Source organism: Onychomys torridus, chromosome 2, assembly GCF_903995425.1.
Source record: "Onychomys torridus chromosome 2, mOncTor1.1, whole genome shotgun sequence".
Lineage (NCBI taxonomy): Eukaryota > Metazoa > Chordata > Mammalia > Rodentia > Cricetidae > Onychomys > Onychomys torridus.
In genome coordinates this window covers 81844629-81856779 of record NC_050444.1, presented here as the reverse complement: position 1 = coordinate 81856779, position 12151 = coordinate 81844629, and the positions used below count along the sequence as shown (strand labels likewise).

Here is a 12151-nt window from a genome sequence, read left to right as displayed (position 1 = left end):
TTCGGTAATGGTCACGCCCACAAGGTGGGGCTGAGGGAGGAAGCTGAAGACCCAGGATCGAGAGGAGAGGCCTCTCTTGGTTCCGGGACCCTGGACACTGGAGGTAGACTGAGCAGAGTTCTCCAGAGAACACCGCCGGACTGTGCCATACCTTTCCCAGGCCCTGCAACCTATCCCTTCATTTGTAAGTTACCCCACAAAATAAACCTCCCTTTTAACTACGTAGAGTGGCCTTAATAATTTCACCAATAATAGACTTTTCCATCCACCACAGAGCAGCGCTCTCTCTCTCTCTCTCTCTCTCTCTCTCTCTCTCTCTCTCTCTCTCTCACACACACACACACACACACACACACACACACACACACACACACACCTCATCAGGTACCCGAATCCCCAGGTATCTGACATAAACCCAGAGTCTTCATCCTGCAAACACATCCCTTCCTGAGTGATCCTGTGGTAAGTGCTATGCCTGACAGTGTTCATCTCACCCAAGGAAAGCATGGATGTTCCACAGAGGACAAAGAGATAAATGCTGAGCTCTGCAAACCACACTTGGACAATCATTACAATCAAGAGTCTTGATTTAGAGGGGATTTTCTAAGCAGCCACTACAACATCTTCGGGCTCATAACTGGCCACTCCCATGACCTGGATTTGCCTTGGCCTTCCTGCCTTTCTGAGTAACTGTTTCTGTGTTCAGGAGTCCCTTCCCCATTTCTGTATCCTGTAAGATTCAGCTCAAATATCACTTCATCTGGGAAGTCTTCTGGGCCTGTCAATCACTGAGGAGCCCTTGCAAAGTTCTAGAAGATGAGGAAGGGGATATGTGTTGCAAAGTTCTAGAAGCTAATGAAGGGAATATGTGTTGCAAAATTCTAGAAGATGAGGAAGGGGATGTATGTTGCAAAGTTCTAGAAGATGAGGAAGGAGATATGTGTACATGGTCATATTTGTATGCCTGCCCCATACTCTCTTTGATTTAAACCAGGTGGGAAAGGTGGGCGGCAGTCTTTAGGGGAAGTTTAAGTTTTAATTGGTTTCATTTCAACCCTCTTTTAACTATAACTCCTGGAGTCTGCAATCTGCAGCCAGATTTAAATGTCTGCCCCAGAAGTTGGTTATTTTTAGTGGGCTGTTTTCTGCTTTTCACTTCTCATTTACATTTCAGGATTAAGAGTCAACACTGGGCATAATAGAAGCCTCCAGAAAGGCTGCAGGTGGAACCGGGACCATCTCATTGAGTGTTTTCATGTGCTGCCCTAGCTCTCTAGGAAGAAAATAAGAGCTGGTTTGGTATTGATGGGACTCATTCACTCACTAAATCTTGCATTCACTCAATTATTCACCTACCCCACCCCCAACTGTTCACTGGCAAGAGTCTCGTGGTTTCATGTAAGAGAAGCAGAACTCAAGAGGACAGGAGTAAGTCAGGAGAAAGGAGGTCATTGGTTTGTGTAGATGGAAAGTCTAAGAAATCAACTGGCTTCCTGCACTGGGGGCTTAAGCTCTGTCCACAATGTCTGTCCTCTTCTTCCCTTCCTCCTCTCTGTTCTCCTCTTCCTCTTTCTCTTTTTCCTTTCCTTTCTTTCCTCCCTTCATTTTCCCATTTTTGGCCAGGTTCTCTCCTTATGTCATATAAAAGAGCACCCACTACCCTTAAACAAACCTTTTAGGAGCTCAGCAACCAGGAAAGAGGTAACATCCACAGCCAGAATGACCAAGGGAGGCCTTTCATCTGGCTTATGCTTCATGTCTTTTAGCCAACACCCATTTTTGTGTTCAGAAGTTTGGAACAGTCTGATTGTCTGGGCCTGGGACATACGCTGTGTGGGTGGGCAGCATGGGGGGTCAAAGCTCAGACCAGTCTATGTAAGAAGCATGTATCCCTTACGAAGGAGGATCCTGTTCTTAGAAGGTGGAGGAGAGGCACTGCCTTCGCTTCCTGTTGCTATGGTAAAATGCCCTGACAAACACAACTGAAGGGAGAAGGACTTTACTTTGGCTTATAGCTCCAGAGGGAAACAGCCCATCAGGGCAGAGAAGACACAGAAGCAGTTAGGGAAGGCAGGGGCAGGAGGCCTCCTGGTCACCATGCATCCCTACCCAGGAAGCAAGAGTGAGCAGGAAGTGAGGCTGGGCCCATTATAAAGCCTCAAGGCCTGCCTCAGTGACCCACGTCCTCCAGCAAGACTTACCTCCTAAAGGTTCTAGAATCTTCCCAAACAATGCCACTAGCTGGGTACCAAGTGCTCAGGCATGTGAATATGTGGTGTGACATTTCACGTTCTAATCATAACAGGTATTGAATAAACAGAAACAGCAGATCGGGCCATCCTGTCTATCCATTCATCTACTCCCCCACTCACCTGCTCACCTGTCCATTCATCCACTCCCCCACTCACCTGCTCACCTGTCCGTCCATTCATTGTCTGTCTAATGAGTGTTTCTTTGGAGATTTTTCTATGCCAGGTACTGAAAAGCACTCAAGTACACAACAGACCATCTGTCAAATAGCTAAAGCACAGAGTCAGGTTTTATCACAAAGCTAGACCCAAAGTGGACACATAGTATATGTTGAATGAATTAATAGATGACTCTGAGTCATAACCTAGGTCATTAGATCAATGATGATACCCCCAACAGAAAACAAAACTGCGTTCAGGGGTGGGGTCTCTAGGGCACAAGACTCCTTCCTGGACAGAATGCTTGAGGCTCCTGTTGACAGGTGGTCCCACCTCCTCTCCACTGCCATCAAGTGAATCAAGCAAGGATGAGAATTTTATTTGCTCTGCATTTCCAGTCTCAGAGGTTGGGAGGAAGTAATTATTCTAAGCTATCAAGTGAATAAATATTTTGGAAGGTAATGAGAGTCATCAGGGAAAGGGAGCTTAAATGGTCACACAGTGTACCGGGCTGCTTTTAGAAGCTCTCATTAAAGGGCAGGATGGAGGGATCAGGAGGACAAGAGCTCATCAGCCAAGGTCTAAGAAAACCATGACTTCACTCCTCTATGCTTCCTGGCTAGGAGGGTTGCCACAAGAAGAGAAAGGCATTCTGTCCTGCTCTCTTTTTAGCTGTGTTTATTCACATTTAGACTGTATCCCTGGGCATTCTGTGTATCCTCCAGTCACGGGAAGTTGCCTGGCAGGAAGAAAAATGGCCTCTGTTACAAGGGTATATTCTAGGATTGCTGCCTGGCAGTAAGTAAACATCAGCTCCATGCAAGCCAGCTGAGTGGAGTGGGAGCGTGAGTTGACTGGGATTTTCATAAGCATTCTTGTGTTCGCTTTCTGTTGCTGCAACTAAAACCTCAGAGAAGTCAAATTGAAGGGAGGAAGATTTATTTGGGCTCATGAATTCAGAGGTTTCTGATTCTGCTTTGGAACCAAGGCAAGACAGACTATCTCAGTGGTGGGAGTTTATGGCCAAGGAGAGTGCACACTGCCTACCTCGTGGCACTCAGAGATCTGGGAAGAAGAAAGACACCTTACAGGGAAACTGCCTAGTGAGCTACTTCTTCTAACTAGACTCCACCTCCAGCAATTTCTACCAGCTCCCATAGATTACTCAGCCAGGCATCTGTCAATGAATGGATCAATCCATTGATGAGGCAAGCATTCTCTTGAGCCAGTGAACTTTGAATACTATTGAACTGGGGACAGAGTGCATGGATTTAGGGAAGGGAGCACTCATACCCAGGCTTTAATTCCCAGCTCCACACATTCAATTGTTAATTAGCATATATCCTTCTTTCTTTGGTTCACTCATGTGGACATCTGCAAGGCATACCGTCAGTGTCCCATCCTGATCCCTGCCTTCAGACTCTTAGCTGCACATTCCCCTCCTTAGGGTTACCTTCCTTGCAATAGCCAGAAGATAGGGATTTTTTGCAGAGGAAGCTAGGGTCTTAATATATTATGGAACAGGCTGGCCTCAAACTCATGAGCCTCCTGCCTTGACTTCTTGGGTGCCAGGATGACAAGTGTGTGTCATCACACCCAGCACCTGGAGCTCCTTTTATGAGAACTAATCTTGGGAACTACTACCTCAAGGACCAAGAAATAAAAGAATACAGGAGTCAGGAAGCCCAAGGTCCCTGTTCTCCAACTAGTAAACTCAGGTGTAATTTCCATTCCAGAGACTTTGAGGGATTTTGTCTGAATTCTAATCCTTTCCCAGAGGAAAAAAGACTAGAGTAAGAGAAGACAAAAGTTGGAGAGATGGCTTACCACTTAAGAACACTCGCTCTTACAGAGGACCAGGGGTCGATGCCCAGAACCTACATTGTGGCTAGCAACCATCTATAACGTCTATTTCAGGGGATCTGGCTCCCCCTTCTGGCTGTACAGGGTACTATGCACATGTGATACACAGACATATATGCAGTCAGACCACTCATACACATAAATTTTTTTAAGTAAATCTTATTTTTTTAATAAAAGAGGATAAAACTACTGAGACCCAAAAGTTTAGGAAATAGTAAGTCAGGCTCATGAGTACCATGGACACCAACTTGGTTACCCTGCTCTAGTCCTGCTTGGTGGCCTTCATTCTCTTCCTGTCTGTTTCCTTTGTCTTTGTGGGTTTCCCCAGGAACATTTCTGTAATATCCATATGCCCCTGAATCTTCACTTCAGGGCCCATTTAGGGAAATCTGACCAAAGATGACTGAATAGCTTCTGTGTTCTGGAAATTTCTATGTGTATAAAAAGGGGGGTATGACATGGTCTTTGCCCAACTCCAGCTTCCACCTCAGGGAAAACACATGTTCTGAGATCTCTGTAGGCAGATGACTGTAACCCTCTAGGTGCATCTCAGAGATAAAGGCAAAGGGTTCTAATGTTCAAATAACTGACCTCAGTTGTCTTGCTACCTAGGGAGGCCCAAGGCTGCTGCTTGGAGGAGAATCCACAGCATATGAAAAATTAAAAGCACTTTCAAAAGTAACTGGTTCTGTACACTCATTGATGCAGAGTCATGGGTTTAAAAGCTGCAACGTCAAAGAGAGAGATTTGCTCTTAAGTTACCATTTGTCATTGAGATGTGAAGCCTACTGCAAGCCCAGATCAGGGAGACGCTTGTATCACCAGAGTGCCTCAGCATAGATTTAGGACAAGAAGCTAGAATTTTCATGCTCTCTCATGGAAGAACCATGAACCAACAAAACAATTTTGGAAGTCAGTTACAGGATGCTCCCATTTTAGTCAATAGAACTACTATTCACCTGTAGTGAGTCAAACAATGTCGCCTCATCCACCTGGAAGCGTAGAGAGTGGCCCTCTTTGGAAACAAGGCCATCCTCACAAACATTAGTAGTCAAAAATCAATAGATGACATCAACCTAGACTTAAGGTGGCCTCTAAATCGAATCCCTGGTGTCTTTGTAGGAAGAGAGAAGACACAGAGATGGAAGGAAGAAGGCCACGTGGAGTTGAGGCAGTGACAGGAGGGACCCATTGCAAGCCAAGGAAGACAAGTATTTCCAGCAGCCACCGGAAATAGGGAGTGGTTAAGAAGGGTTCTCCCAGATTCTTCAGAAGAAATGTCCCCTAGTGACACCAGGATTGAGAACTTCCAGTTGAGACTTTAAGAGAATACATTTGTGTTGTATGTCACCAAGTGGGTAGGAATTTGTTGGAACAGCCCGGGTAAACCCCACAACTCCACTGCTTTCTGCTTAGGGTGGAGCCAGGCCTTGTGCAGACCAGGCAGGCCTCTACCACAGAGCTACCTCTCCAGCCAAGTCCACGCTTCTTTCTTTCTTTCTTTCTTTCTTTCTTTCTTTCTTCCTTCCTTTCTTCCTTTCTCTTTCTTTCTTTTTCTTTCTTTCTTTTTTTCCTCTTTCTTTCTTTTTCTTTTTTTTTGGAGACAGTGTTTCTCTGCATAGCTTTGGTGCCTGTCCTGGATCTCGCACTGTAGATCAGGCTGAGCCGAACTCACAGAGATCCGCCTGGCTCTGCCTCCCGGGTACTGAGATTAAAGGAGTGTGCCACCATCACCCGGCCCAAGTCCACACTTCTTAAGAGGGTTATAGAAAGGCCTTCCAAGGAAGGATATATGACTTCAGGGGCCAAGCAGGTTAGAGACACAGGCTGACAGGCAAGGAGTTGCTGGATCTCCTTGGCCAGTTGCTCCCTGGGTGGTCATGGATTAACACTGGTGGGGGCTGCAAGGGTGGGAGAAGGAAGGCTCTTTCTCAAGCCCGTTTTCCCACTGACCATGTCAGTGTGGCTACAGCAATAGCCTCTCATCCTGGTACTCTGTTCCAGCTTTCAGGTCTTCAGGTCTTTCTGTCCTTCAGATTTAGCCACACTGTACCTCTTATGAAGTACCTGCACCCCCTGAGCAATGGCTATAGCTCTGTATGGCTGTTAGCCTCTGAGTCACTAGGCTCTGAGAACCCAACTTCTTCCCTTTGCTCTTTGAAGCCTCAGGGTGATTTTGCCTGCATGTATGTTTGTGCCTTATATGCATGTAGTGCCCAGAGACACCAAAAGAGGGCATCAGGACCCCAGGAACTGGCATTACAGAGGTTGTTGGTCATCATATGGGTTCTGGGAATCAAACTCAGGTCCTCTGGAAGAGCAGCAAGTACTCTCAATCCCTAAGCCATTTCTCCAGCCCCTCTCGGAGTGATCTTTGCTCCCTGAATTGACCTCTGCAATCTCACTGTTCTTTCTGGGCTTTCCATTCTCTTGTGCATGAAGAGCCTCCTCAGCTGATTCTCTGAGGAGCAGCACTGTGGTCTCAGTTTGCCTCATGCTGATGTCCTGTATGGTCCAGAGTAGTGACATGGGCAATGCATAGCCAAGATGCACTGAACATGTGGTCTTTGTAAGAAATAAGCCACTGTGGCCGCTGGGATTTTTGTACCTTTTGCTCTTCGTAATTAAACCTATCTTGAATAATGAAGAGTCATGCTGTTCCCATCCTGGGAAATGTTCCCCTTCTCATCAAAAAACAAACAAACAAAATAAATCCTGAGTCACTGAAACACTAACCTCCAGGACCCCTGTTGAAATATGGTCATTGTAGAGATAATGACTAAGTTGACATTATACAGAAAGTAAGCCGTTGGTCTCTTTGTTTGTTTGTTTGTTTGTTTGTTTTTGCTCTTTACTCTTTTGGCTCTTTGATTCTTTTGGGGGCCCCATAACCCAGCTCCCAAATAAACACACACACACACACACACACACACACACACACACACACACACACACAGAGTCGTATTATTATAAATGCCCAGCCTTAGCTTGGCTTATTTCTAGCCATATTTCCTTAACTTAAATCATCCCATCTATCTTTCGCCTCTGGGCTTTTTCCTTTTCTCACTTCTGTAATCTTACTTTCACTCTTACTCCGTGGCTGTCTGTCTGTCTGGGTGGCTGGGTGGCTGTCTGTCTGGGTGGCTGGATTCTAGCATCTTCCTCTCCTTGTTCTCTTGCTCCTTCTTCTTTTTGCTCTTTTTCTCCTATTTATTCTCTCTGCCTGCCAGCCCCATCTATCCTTTCTCCTGCCTTGCTATTGGTTATTCAGTTCTTCATTAGACCAATCAGGTGATTTAGACAGGCAAAGTAACACAGCTTCACAGACTTAAACAAACACAACATAAAATAATGCAACACACCTTTGCATCATTAAAGAAATGTTCCACAGCATAAATGAATTTAACACATCTTAAAATAACATCCCACAACACAAATCCCTAATCTAATATGACAGGAGTCCTGACAAGATGGTTTGACCTAACCCAGGCAAGGTTGTTCATCATGGTAAAGGGATAGGGGGAGAAGTTGTTCATGTAACTCCAGCTAAGAACCAACAATCTGACAAATGGGGCCCTCTTGGACAGTTTGGCTGCCAGTAGACTGTCTCACTCACTTTACATACATAAAAAGGCCTAGCAGAAATGAGACAGACAGGGCCAGGTAGAACTGCCCAGCTGACCACAGACGTTGGAGTTCAGCCACTGATGTTTAACACACTGAACTGTGGGATGGTTGTGATGTGGTGGAAACTAACTGACATACAAGATACAAAGGTCTTAGAGTGCCTTCAGGAATGTATCAGGATACAGGGCTGCTGGATATCGAGCTGGAGTGTTTTCAAGTCTTCTAGACATTGCCAAGCAGCTATGGTTGTGCCAATTTACACTCCTACCAGCCCTGTAAGTATGTTCTTTCTTACATCACAATCTTGCCAAAACCTGGTAATGTCAGATATTTTGATTTTGCCAATCTGTTATGTGTGAAATATGTTTTAACTTAAAATTCCCTGCTGACAGGTGAGGCTATGGGTTCTAAATACATTGATTTGGAAAGAAGTGACCTTGGTCAGATATGTGTCTTACCACTGCTTGAACTGGCCGACTCCTATGGTCTCTTTAAGATGCATATGTTAGGGACTGAGACTATGGCTCATACTACACCCAGAAAGCCATCTGAGATTGACTTTGGACCTCCATGTACATGCTTTCATGTGCACCCATGTCCACATATAAGAACATGGACACACACACACACACACACACACATACACACACACACATGGGGGGGGCTTTTCTCCAGGAAGACATTTCTGACTCCAGCTCCCGTGCTGAGCCAGGTACTCCCTCTAGGCCCCATTTACGTCTCTCTACTGGAATATTCACTAATATACTCACCTTCTAACTCCCCTTTAGAGAACAAAAATGCATAAGTGTTGGTTGTCTAGAAGGATGAAACCCATGCTGTGAATCTTAAGATTTAGCTTTCCAGCCGCAGTTTCCTTGTCTGTGGAGTGAAGATGATACATAAATCTTGAGAGGTGACATGAGTGTCAAGTGATGGAAAGAATATAATGTACCTGATAAGTAGTAAAAGCTCCCGGGACATCCAAGCATTTAGAATAAGGGGAACTGTGCTGTGGTAAGATACGCCCATGGGTGTAATAGTGGCATGAATGTCATGGGGTAATCAAGTGCATTATGACTGGATATGAGACCCCCCCCCCTCCACAGGAGGACGTGCATTCCTGGTGGTATAAATCTGGCCAAGAATTCATGGCTGGGGAATTCATAGGCCCCAATAATGAACTAACTGTCATTAATTTGCTAAATGGACGTAGTTTCCAACTGCCCTCTAAATTTGTATCTCTATAGCTGTAGATGGTAAATCTCTCAGCTCTCAGTTTCTTTGTTCAGTGGATGATGGTTAATGCAGAAACTCATGACTGGTCAAAGTAGAGATAATAAGTATCTATGGCGTGCTCAGAGAGGAGTGGGGCATCTATATCACATCCTACCTCCCAGTACTCAGAGACTGTTGTGGAAGAGGGGGCAGAAAGATTGCAAGATCCAGACGTAGACAAGGTCTGAGGCAACAGTATCTTCTAGACATGTCAGGACTGCTATGCTCAAGAACTGTGGTTGCTTGTATGGGATCTATACAAGATCAAGGCATTCAACATTCTGGCATTGATGGGGAAGGGACTCATGAGACCTCATCCCTATCTGAGGAGCCACTGATAGTTGGCAGCTGGGGGGAGGGAGAGTCCATTTCTTTAAGGTCTGGCTCTTGGTAGGTCAATCATGTTCTAGTGGATGGCCCTGAACTCATGAGTGTATGGGCAACACAAACTTGACTCATTGTGGCCAGATTTTGGGAGGGGGGCGAGCTTAGTGGGTGGGTTTAGGAGGAAGAATAGAGGACAGATGTGATCAAAGTGCATTGTATCATGTATGAACTTCTCAATAGAAATATATTAGAAAAAAATTTTTAAAATATTGGAACCCAGAATAAGGAAGAGTAGCAGGGGCTTAATCTTTTTGGGTTATAGACCATAAAATTTAGAAAAATAAAAATTCATACATGCACAAAGTATTGTACCTAAGTGTGCAGACATTATACGGACTCCAAAGCCATAGCTCCAAGTAAGAACCTACAACTTAGAGATATTTAAAAGTCTCAATCATTTGTATTGATGCACTGCCTCGGATAGCTTTAATTGTCAACTTGACATAGCCTGGGGTCCCCTTAGAAGAGATCCACAACTGGGAGATCGCCTAGACCAAACTGGCCTGTGGGTAAGTCTGTAGGGGGCTGCCTGGGTTGTTCGCTGGTATAGGAGGCTCGGCACACTGTGGACAGCAGCATCCCTAGGCAGGTGGGTCTGCGCTGTCTAAGGAAGCATAGCAGTCTTTGAGCAGGAGCTAAGTATAAACCAGCCTTGGAGCCAGCCAGCTTGCAGCATCCTCCATGGTTGTTCCTGCTCCACTTCTTTGTCTGTGAAGTGAGTTCCAGTTCCTTGGTCAGAGGAAATGCTTTAACTTCCCTCAGTGATGGGCTGTCATCTGGAAAGAGAACTCTTTCTCCTCTGTGGTGCTTTGGTCAGCATGTCCCATCACAGCAACAGGAAGGACACAGGACACAGGCCCACAACCCACAGCTCCTGACAGATCTTGACTTTAGAGGGCTCTGCTGAAGAAGTTAATTTTGAAATGAGTCAGACTCCCTGGTAGTCCTCAGTGAGTGGCCATCTCAGGCCATGGGTGCAACCTTCCCAGCCCATCACTTTCAAGGAAAGTGGACTCTCAGCCAGCTAAGTGACCTTGGCTTTGCTGACGTGCAAAAGCCATGGCTCAAGGCCTTCTCTGAGTGGTCAGCAAGAACTCCCACAGGCTCTGTAGGCCATCCTTTCCAGCATCCTCACACATGTCAGTAAAAAAGTCCTTGTTTCTTCCATCTCTGAAATAAGAACAATGTGATGCTGAGATATGTAACTGTGTTCTGCTTCCTGCTACAGCGCTTTTTAATTAGGTATCCTGAAACCCCAGAGATCAGACTGTGCTCTTGTAATAGTGTGTGCCAGAAAAACAAACAAACAAACAAACAAAAACCACTGCCATTGGTCACAGTGAAGATAGGTTATTCAGCCCTTAGGCATCATTCAGCAATACTGGGGCTGTTGGGGCTGTTATTCTTATTTACAGAGTGTAGCTGAAGTTATCCTGTTCCTGCCCAGCACCCACGGCCCTCAGACCCAAGCAAGTGAATACACAGAGACTTATATTACTTATAAACTGTATGGCCATGGCAGGCTTCTTGTTTTCTAGTTCTTATATCTTAAATCAACTCATTTCTATTCATCTATACTTTGCCACGTGGCTCATGGCTTACCGGTATCTTACATCTGCTTCTCATCATGGCGGCTGGCAGCATCTCTCTGCCTCAGTCTTCCACTTTCCTGAATTCTCCTCTCTGCTTGTCCCGCCTATACTTCCTGCCTGGCTACTGGCCAATCAGTGTTTTATTTATTAACCAATCAAAGCAATACATTTAACACACAGAACATCCCACAGCACTTCCCCTTTTCTTTTTTTCAAAAGGAAGGTTTTAACTTTCAAATAGTAAAATTACAGATAACAAAACAATTATCAAGCAAGAATTACAGTTACAATATCTAGTCTATTTATAATATCTAGTCGATTTGGCAAAATTAAAGAAGATAGCCTATCTATCCTATATTTGTGAGTCCAAGGTTTTATATCTAACTTATCTTTTATCATAACTAAGGAAAATTATAACTAGTCTTCATCTACATCAAAGACCTCAGAAGGATATACTATTACCTGAGAAATGGGAAAAGGATGCAAGCAATTTTCAGGAGTCTTGCAAGAGTATACAGAGACAGCTGGCAGCCTGGACAGTCAGTCATCCAAGTTCTTTTGTAAAGTTGAGGCATCTGTCTTTAGCCCACAGGTCTAGAGTCTCTCAGTAACTTCTCTCTGTGTCCTGTAAAATGTCTGGCAGTTTCTTCTGCAAAGCAGGAACCTGAAGGACCATTTTGCCAAGCAAAGTTCAGTGGTCACCTTTCTATGGGTCCTGCATGGACATATTACCTCTCTATCTGAAATATATCTATGTATACCTAGAAAACTTAAAATGCCACAAGTTTGACTATCATAAAAGACTAATTATTCATCTGTATTTCTTAATTATCCATTACAATTTAAATGAGTTACATAAACATAATACCTCAAACGGGAATAGAAATATATATATACAGTATAACAAAATTAAGTTTAAACTTATATCAATAAACTAAAATCTATACCAATGTAAAACATTTCAAATAAGTTGTTGCTCTTTAAAAGTAGGTTCATTAA

General features: G+C 44.5%; 1 long non-coding RNA gene across 1 annotated transcript; it reads right to left on the bottom strand.

The window, feature by feature from the left end:
* Positions 1-9963: 9963 nt before the first annotated feature.
* LOC118577052 lies at positions 9964-11646 on the bottom strand. Its single transcript, XR_004944158.1, has 2 exons — positions 11615-11646; positions 9964-10730 (listed from the first exon to the last, which is right to left on the bottom strand). It is a non-coding gene; the product is annotated as an uncharacterized LOC118577052 (long non-coding RNA).
* Between the last annotated feature and the right edge of the window lie 505 nt (positions 11647-12151).